At 46.2% G+C, this 9,981-nt stretch overlaps 1 long non-coding RNA gene across 1 annotated transcript; it reads left to right on the top strand.

The window, feature by feature from the left end:
• The first annotated feature begins 503 nt into the window (after positions 1–503).
• On the top strand, positions 504–7,629 carry LOC137677177 (uncharacterized). Its single transcript, XR_011050229.1, has 3 exons — positions 504–659; positions 5,849–5,994; positions 7,263–7,629. It is a non-coding gene; the product is annotated as an uncharacterized lncRNA (long non-coding RNA).
• Positions 7,630–9,981: the final 2,352 nt, after the last annotated feature.

Genomic DNA, 9,981 nt, shown 5'->3' with positions numbered 1-9,981 from the left:
CTCGGAGCCCTTCTATCCTTGACTCCAAAATCCTAGGGGTCGACCTCGAGTCTCCCCTGCTACTTTCTGCCAGAGGCTCCAGGTAGGACCATGTAGAGGGGTTTTTGGAGCAGAATGGTCATGTAATGAGCCAGAAGTATGAGAGTATGGAGTGAAGGCCTAGCTGTGTGAGAAGATTCATGTAGCTAGTGTCAACAAGCCGACCTTCGAGAGATGAGGAAAAACAGCAGCTGAGCAAACAAGAATTGAGGGAGTAGCCGGTGGGAGCCGAACACAGAGGAGAAGAAACAAGAACTGATGGAGCCAATTAAGGAAGGACCAGTGGCAGAGCAGTGACCAATCAACACATCAAAGAAGAGTATGTTTAGTAATATTAATGAATAGCAATGCACATGCTTACAGCCAGGGAAAGTACAAAATGTATAAAAGGGACAGCTTATGCTTAATAAAGGTCTTCACTGTGATTCACATTGGATTTTGTGGAGGCGTGTTCCTTCTCCTTAGATGGTGACCCTGATGAGACGCTGATCGACGGCAAGTTCGGGGAATAGCCCAGAAGGAGGTACACCGGCTGGAGTACGGCTCAGCAGGTCTGAAGACCGGGGCGAGCCGGAGGACGACTCACAAGAAAAGAACGTTGCAACGGGACACTTAGTGAGGTGAGCAGCCGGGGGAAAAAGGAGATGGGCCAAAATATTTCTAAAGAAGAAAGTGCGATAGTAAGGCTTCTCCTACATATCCTCTCTAAGAGAGGAGTGAAATATGATGAGCATTTGCTCCGGAGACTGTTAGTTTGGTGTCGAGAGCATGGGTTCCCTTCGGACCCTCAGAGCGCTTTTAAGGTGGACACTTGGGAAGATATTGGAAAGGGTTTATGGGAAGCGATAAGCAGTGGGGAAAAGGAGGCAATAGAACTGGCAACTGCATGGAGGGCTGTTCTTACTGCTCTTCAAGAAATGAAAGCAGAGAGGGCTGTTGCAGCAGGGGCTTTTACGGCTCTGCGTCCAACAGAGGTTAACCCTGGGGCGAGAGGTCTTCGTGTTTTTGGTCAGCCGCCAATACCGGTTTTTTCAAACCCCTCCGCACCACCAGAAGAGCAGGAGAAAATTGAAATACCCCCTAAACCAACAGGGGAGCCCCCTAAACCGGAGGAAATGGAGGTTGATGAGCATCAGCCCGAGCCCACCCCCCCACCCTTCAAGCCTCCGCGAGCCGCCAATCTCGCAAATCGCGCCGAATACGAATATCCCCCTCTGCCCCCGTCGTCTCCCCCATCGCCTGCCGGCAGTCCAGGGAAATTTAAGGATCCGGTGGCTTGGGCGGAAAAATTGTTAGCAAAATTACAAGACCTGGAAAGACAGAAGACCTTAACTGAGCGACAGCATAAGGAGGAGCAGAGGAGAGAAGAAGAAAGGGAACGCCTACGCGGGGGGGCCAGGGGGGCCGGGGGGGGTGCTGAGGCGGCTGGGACTAGCCTCAAGAGAAACATGGATGGGAATGTTGGTATGCACTCTGTCATGGGGGACGGGGGAGGAGACGATCCGCGATTACGGTGGCGAGGAGTTATACAGAATGCGCTAGTGGAGGGGGAGATTCTGCCCACAGCTTTCCCAGTTATTTTGGGAAATCGGAGAGAACCACTGCACTGGGTAGGATTACAGTGGGAGATTGTTAAGGAGGCACGGAAAGCGGTACAACAAAATGGGTTGCATGCACCTTATACCCAAGCATTTATAAATAGTATCTTTATGTCTACACTTTTAACACCTTTTGATTTTAAGCAATTGATGGCGATGATTTTAACCCCGATGCAGGAACTCTTGTGGCGGACGAGGTGGCATGACGCAGCACAGGCTGCAGCGGTGGAAAACCTGGGGAGGGGAGATAATGATCCACTTTTAGGGATAACATTTGACCAACTGGTGGGAGAAGGGCAGTTTAGTGATCCACAACGACAGGCACGACTTAGACCAGAAGCCTTGGCACTTACTGCCACCTTAGCCCGAGAGGCTTTTAAAACCCTCCCAGAAGATGGGAAAGTAATTCCTGCCTATACAAAAATAAGGCAAGGTCCATCTGAGCCTTATATGAAATTTTTTGAAAGATTGCGTGAAGCATTGGAAAGGGCATCGCTGACCGATGTAGCTCGAGAGGCGTTGCTAATGTCGTTGGCAGTCGACAATGCTAATCCTACTTGTAAGCTCATTTTACAGACATTACCCAAAAATTCTAGCCTGGCAGAAATGATGGATGCGTGTGAGCGCGTAGGAACAACGGAAGAAACAGCAGGATACATGGCGTCAGCCTTTGCGGCTGCGGTGAAACCTCTAGTACGATCAGGGAGAGGCGATCAGGGACCAAAATGTTACAACTGTGGCAAACCGGGACACCTTAAGGCTCAATGCCGAGTAAAAAGTCACGAGTTTGCAGGGACCTGCAATCGCTGCCGGAAATACGGTCACCGTGCAGATGAATGCCGATCTAGATTCACTAAGCAGGGAACTCGGCTGGGAAACGGGGGGGCGAGCGCGAGGAGACCCAGCGCGATGACACAAAACAGGTCTTCCACCCGGGCTGCCTGGATGGCGTCGCCGCCGCCACAAGAGGGAGTGCTGGGGTCGACATTGCCACAGCAGTAGAGGTGACTCTGATAGACCCGCAAGTACAATGTATACCCACCGATATGAAAGGCCCACTGGGTCACGGGTTGAGTGCCTTACTTATCGGGCGATCCTCTACGACCCGAAAAGGTCTTTTCGTTTTACCCGGTATAATCGATGCCGATTTTACAGGGGTCATATCTATTATGGTATGGACCCCCCTGCCACCAATTCATATACCCAAAGGAGAAAAAATTGGACAACTGGTCCCCTTTAAATCAGCTGTGCCCACAGCTGGGAATCAGATAAGAGGGGCTGGGGGTTTTGGATCAACAGGCCAGGCTGACATTTATCTGGCAATGGATATCAGCAAGGCAAAACCAACAGAACGGGTAACACTAAAAGAACCTGGTGGGAAAACTTGCGTGGTAATTATGCTGATTGATACTGGAGCAGACGTTACAATAATCAGTCAAGCAGCGTGGCCTCATTCGTGGCCATTGGAGATCCCCCCTACGCCCATTTTGGGGGTCGGGGGAATACAGACCACTAAAATCAGTACAAATGTGATTTGTTGCAAATTGCAGGATGGGAGTACCTGTACAGTAAGACCATATGTGATGCCTGTCCCCATTTGTTTACTGGGGAGAGATGCATTAAGTCAATTAGGGGCACGTTGGGCAACTAACAGTGAGGGTTTTTAGAGGCAGCCATTGATGAAGGGCGACCAATCCTAAAACTAACCTGGAAAACAGAAACCCCAGTTTGGGTTGATCAATGGCCACTGTCTGCAGAAAAAATCGCCCACCTTGAAAGCTTGGTACAGGAGCAACTGGAAAAAGGTCATATTGAGCCCACAACAAGCCCATGGAACACCCCAATATTTACTATTCCGAAAAAAAGTGGCAAATGGCGTTTGTTACATGACCTTCGAAAAATCAATGAGGTCATGGATGATATGGGAACCCTACAACCAGGGCTCCCATCCCCCAATATGATCCCTAAAGACTGGGACATTTTAATCATTGACTTAAAAGATTGTTTCTTCACCATCCCTTTGCACCCTGACGACTATCAGAAATTTGCTTTTTCGGTGCCATCAGTGAACAAAGCTGCACCTATGAAACGCTATCATTGGGTTGTGTTACCACAGGGAATGAAAAATTCACCGACAATGTGTCAAATGTATGTGGCCTGGGCACTTGCTCCTGTGCGAAGGAATTTTCCAAATTTGATTATATACCATTATATGGATGACATTCTAATAGCAGGGAAACAATTGGATAAAAGACAATTGATTAATACACTGCAGACTGAACTAGCAAAAGGTGGATTGCAAATAGCCCCAGAAAAGGTACAACAGGAGGAAAACTGGAAGTACCTCGGGTGGGAAATTACCAAAACAACTGTTAGACCCCAAAAACTAGAAATTCGTGTGAATATCAGTACTTTAAATGATGTACAAAAACTGTTGGGAGACCTCAATTGGGTGTGAACCGTGTGTGGTCTCACCAATGCTGAACTGGCACCTTTGATGCAATTGCTAAAGGGAGGAGGCGGCGCAGATGCCCCCCACACATTGACACAGGAAGCTGAGCAGGCATTGAAACACCTGAGTACCAAAATAACTACAGCATACACTCACCGTTGGGACCCAGATTACAGTATTGGAGTATTGGTTATCAATCACGATCGCCACCCCCTGGCATTAATTATGCAGTGGGTGACTGACAAGGATCCTCTACATGTGCTGGAATGGATCTTTTTGCCTATGCAACCAAAACGTACCATCACTACGAAAGTAGAGGCCATAGCACAACTTGTAATGAAAGGAAGGCAGAGGGTTGTAGAGACAGCAGGCATCGAACCTGCTTTTTTGGTTATTCCACTGGTTGCAGAGTATCTACAATGGGCATTACAAAATTCCATACCATTACAAGTTGCGTTATTGGATTATAGGGGTGAGTTGAAGGTACATCTACCCCCTCACAAATACTTCTCTGTGCTGCAATTGGGTCAATGGGAAAAATTACCAAAAAGGTCAGAACGTCCGGTCAGTGGTGTCACCGTTTTTACAGATGCTGGAGGCAAAGCTCAAAAAGCAGCACTAACATGGCTAGACAATGGGAAGTGGCATGATGTAATTTTATCTGACATTCAAGGGTCTACACAACAATTAGAATTGCGAGCTGTGGTGGAGGTCTTCCGGCGATGGAACACAGCACCTGTTAATGTGGTATGTGACTCTTTATATGTCGTAGGGATTGTCCAGAGGATGGAGCGTGCTCTGCTCAAAGAGATAGCTAATGAACAACTATACCAACTTTTTCATGAATTATGGCTTTTGCTGACAGAGCGACTGCATCCATATTTCATCACACATATCCGTAGTCACACAGGACTCCTGGAAGGCTTAGCTGAAGGCAATGCTCAGGCAGACAAACTTGTCGCACCTGCCTGGGCTGCGCCTTCAATTGATCGCTTCGCTCAAGCACAACGATCTCATGCCTTTTTCCATCAATCTGCTAAGGTACTGCGGCGTCAGTTTGGGCTACGCAGTGCAGATGCACGTGGGATAGTCCAGTCCTGTCCAGACTGTCAACATCTTGGGGGTGGTTTAGCACCTGGTGTCAACCCCCGCGGTACTGGACCGTTGGAGATATGGCAAATGGCTGTAACACATATCCCCGAATTTGGACGGCTGAAATATGTCCACGTGAGCGTTGACTGTTTCTCCCTTGCTACCTGGGCTACAGCACAAACAGGCGAATCCAGCAAACACGTTCAATGACACATGCGTTCTGCTATTGCAGCCCTGGGCATTCCACAGACGATTAAAACGGACAATGGCCCAGGCTATGTGGCACGTGCCACACAGGACTTTTTCCAACTGTGGGGTATAACACGTGTAACAGGTGTCCCACATTCACCAACGGGACAAGCTATTGTGGAGCGCATGAATCAAACTCTGAAACACCTTTTACAAAAACAAAAAGGGGGAGAGCCAGGGCTATCTCCTCCTGACAGGTTGTGTAAAGCGCTTTATGTACTAAACTTTTTACGCTTGCCACAGGACTACTCTGTACCTCCAGCAGTAAAACATGGTGCAGGGTTAAAGGGAGGTATGGAGGCTTTTCAGAAAGAACAGGAACAAGCCAAAGTGATGGTAAAAAATGGGGTGACTGGTGTGTGGGAAGGTCCAATGAAATTAATAACGTTGGGTCGAGGGTATGCATGTGTCGTTACAGATACAGGAGCCAAATGGGTACCAGCTAAGTGGGTGAAGCCGTGGCTACAAAAACAACCTGAACTACAGGAGCCAACTCAGGATCTGCCTCGGAACACTGACCTCTCGAGAGATCCAGTGCCCTGACTGCTGGAAGTGTGAAAAAAGGTTTGCGTGGGAGGTATAGAAAAGGGAGCAAAAGGCGCAGTCATGATGAAGCAAGGGGTTGTTTTTTCTGTGTTAAGCCTGCTTTGGATCCTGGACCTGACAAAAGGTCATCAACCGATAGTCCTTCCACCGACACCGTGGAAGGGGAGTCACAACGTTTGGGTGACTCTGATGCGGAGCTTGAACCAGACGCAGTTTTGTGCCTCCTTAGCTCAGCCTGAACAACCCTTTCATACATTTCTAGTGGGGGTCCCCTTAAACAGATCTGAAAGTAAGGAGATAGTGGCAGGGTTGAGTGCGCTGAAACAGAGCCTCTCTGAGAATGCAATGAAATGTGGCGAACATTGGGATTTATGGGACGATAGCTTGCCTGTCAGTCCCTTAGAGCCCCAAGAACTTGACATCCTAGGAACTTTAGAGGCAGAATCCTGTGTGTTTTTCAATTACACAGAGGGATCAAACATTTATCAGAACGACATAAAGAGATTACAAAATGTCACACCCAGTAATCCATTGTGGCAAAATGAATCTATCTGGTGTGCAAACGTAGGGCGCAGTCGAACAGAGCCAGCACCGGATTTGGCCATGCCTAGAAAATTACCAGAAGGTTTATTCCTAATTTGTGGAGATAGGGCTTGGCCAGGGCTGCCCAGTAAAAAACTGGGAGGTCCGTGTACCATAGGTAAATTAAGCTTACTAATGCCTACACGAAAGGTCATATTAAACCACACTAACCTACACAAGATTAAAAGAAGTGTCACTACCTTAGGGAAAGAATGTAAAGATGAGGTAGAACTATGGTCTAGGACCAAAGTAGTTCTTTCTTCTATTTTTGCACCGGGTGTTGCTGCTGCACAAGGACTAACACAATTGCGAAATTTAGCTTGCTGGGTTGCAAAAAGAGCTGATCAAACTTCTAGAATTTTAGGAACATTAGCCAATGATGTAGATAGTATCCGACATGCTACCTTACAAAATAGAGCTGCTATAGATTTTTTATTATTAGTGCACGGTCACGGATGTCAGGAGTTTGATGGGATGTGTTGCATGGATCTGAACGATCATTCCAGGTCAATTCATAAGCAGATCAAAGAGCTCATGGATGCCACACAGAAAATACGGGAACAGCATGGGTTCCTGGATGACTGGTTGGGTAATTTGGGAATTGGAGGGTGGCTGGTCGGATTGATTAAAATGCTATTGATGGGATTGTTTGTGATTTGTATTATCATCTTTGTATTACCGTGTTTATTCTCCCTCTTGCAAAGGGCCCTGCAGCGGACAATAAACACGGCCTTTCTGGCTCAAGAAAAGAAAGGGGGAATTGTAGAGGGGTTTTTGGAGCAGAATGGTCATGTAATGAGCCAGAAGTATGAGAGTATGGAGTGAAGGCCTAGCTGCGTGAGAAGATTCATGTAGCTAGTGTCAACAAGCCGACCTTCGAGAGATGAGGAAAAACAGCAGCTGAGCAAACAAGAATTGAGGGAGTAGCCGGTGGGAGCCGAACACGGAGGAGAAGAAACAAGAACTGATGGAGCCAATTAAGGAAGGACCAGTGGCAGAGCAGTGACCAATCAACACATCAAAGAAGAGTATGTTTAGTAATATTAACGAATAGCAATGCACATGCTTACAGCCAGGGAAAGTACAAAATGTATAAAAGGGACAGCTTATGCTTAATAAATGTCTTCACTTTGATTCACATTGGATTTTGTGGAGGCGTGTTCCTTCTCCTCAGGACCATTGTCCCCGGCTGCGGTGTAGAGCACATTTTTAACATCTTGTCCCATAGGGACTGGTCCAAGGGCTACTGCATGCACAGTCTCTTGTTTAATCTGTTCAAAGTCCTGTCGTTGTTCAGGGCCCCACTGAAAAACATTTTTCTTCCGGGTTACTTGATAAAGAGGGTGTAAAATCTGTCTGTAATCTGGAATATGCATTCTCCAGAAACCCACAACGCCTAAGGCGGCTTGTGTTTCCTTTTTGTTAGTTGGTGGGGACATAGCTGTTATTTTGTTGATCACCTCTATCAGGATCTGGCAACGCCCAGCTTGCCCTTCAATCCCTAAAAAATGGATGTCCCAGGCACGTCTCTTGACCTTGCCTCACGGGGGGTAGTCCCACCAAAGTTGTGCACCCCTTCCCGGCAGTTCAGCTTGTATTTATGTAGCAAAGTGTTACATATTCATCATTTCAAGGATGCCTATACATATTCATGACTTTCCCCAAGAAGGCAGTCTTAAAGTTCCTCCTGGTGGTCATGGGCCGGGGTCTCAGGGATGAAGGCCGTATGTCTTCCTTGCTGTGCACTTCTCACCTTTCCATCTTGCATGGGCGTGGTAACATCTTGGCTCTCAGTCAAACCGCAAGACCACTTCTCGCTGGGTTTTGCACAACCTTAATGTTCTGCAACTTGTTCTATGGAGATATGCTTAGGCAGTTAATTTACGCATCAGGCTGATAAGATAAAGAATTTAAAGAATTTCTCGACCCCTAGGACAGCTCACAGGCAAAGAATTTCTCGACCCCTAGGACAGCTCACACCCAGAGCAAATAGCAAGTAAAAAAGAAAAAGGAATTATATCCCTTATCAATCCCCCCTTTTCTATAAAGTTAGTAATTTCTTTTACTATATCATTGAGACCTTTTCAAAATACTTATTCGATTCTAATTGTTGTCTCAGCTGGTGTTTTCTCCAGGTTGGTATTGATGCACTCACAGTGATGTACCTGTGGGGAGAGGATAAAATCTTTCCTAGAGAGATAACATATTCTTTTCGATATTGTTTCCCATGATCTCAGGATCAACTCCTGTTTCTGTCATTTGATAGGGTTTATCATAAATGATTTTAAAAGGATTAACCTTTTCCTTCACCTGGTTATTTAATCTGATTTTATTCATTTGTCTTTTTAGGTTTTGATTCATTCTTTCTATTTTTCCATTTGATTGAGGTCTCCATGGGGTATGGAGATTCCATTTTATCTCTAATACTTTAGCCAAATTTTGAGCAGCTTCCAATACAAAGTGTGGGTTCCTATTTGAAGATAGTTCCATAGGTACCCCCAAATCTCAATATTATTTTCTTAAACAATATTTTGTTACTTCTCTTGTCTTGTTGGTGCGACAGGGGAAAGCTTCCGGCCAGCCTGAAAAAGTATTTATCATTATTAAAAGATACCAATACCCATTTGCCGCGGTTCCAAATGATTCCATGAGCATGGATTACTCCAAAGGTAAATTTTGAATCTGTCCATATATTAACAGTTTTGTCTTTCGATAATTCTAATGCTCTCAGAAGGGTTATGAGTTCTGCCTTCTGAGCTGATGTGTTAGATGGTAGAGCCTTAGCTTCAATTATTTCCTCAGTGGTTACCACTGCGTATCCTGCTTTCCGTGTTCCATCCCACATAAAGCTACTACCATCCATAAACAAGTCCTAGTCTGAGTTGTCCATTGGCATGTTTTTCAAGTCAGCTTTGTTGGCGTATGTCTGTTCCACCATCTCCATCTGCAAGCAATTATGTGTTAATTCTGTCCTACCAGGATTCGTAGTCAGAAAGGTTGCTGGATTCAGGATGCTGGTTACTTTCAGCTCCACATCATCTTGTTCCAGAAGGATGGTTTGTTATTTCAGCATCTGGCTCGGTGACAGCCAGTGTCCTCCTTTTTGTTCTAGAACAGTTGTAATGGTCCGGCGTCTGGTTTTGACTGGATGGTTACCGGTCCTGCCGCTCGGGATCGTCCCGGTGTTCCTGAAGCACATACGAGAGGTGTCACAGCATCTTCTGGCATCTCCTGTAACTCGGCTTCCTTCTGTAATATAAAAACTTGGGTATCTAAAGCTTTATTTTCAGGGATATGGTTTTGGACTTTTCCTTTTGTAAAAGTAATTTGTGCATTCAATTTACTTAGCATATCTCATCCTAACAGCGGCATGGGGCAATCTGGTATGTAGAGAAATTGATGGGTTAACACCCCTTTTCCCAA

Source organism: Nyctibius grandis (assembly GCF_013368605.1).
Source record: "Nyctibius grandis isolate bNycGra1 chromosome W unlocalized genomic scaffold, bNycGra1.pri SUPER_W_unloc_2, whole genome shotgun sequence".
Lineage (NCBI taxonomy): Eukaryota > Metazoa > Chordata > Aves > Nyctibiiformes > Nyctibiidae > Nyctibius > Nyctibius grandis.
The sequence above is the reverse complement of the archived record's forward strand: the minus strand, read 5'-3'. Positions and strand labels throughout refer to the sequence as shown.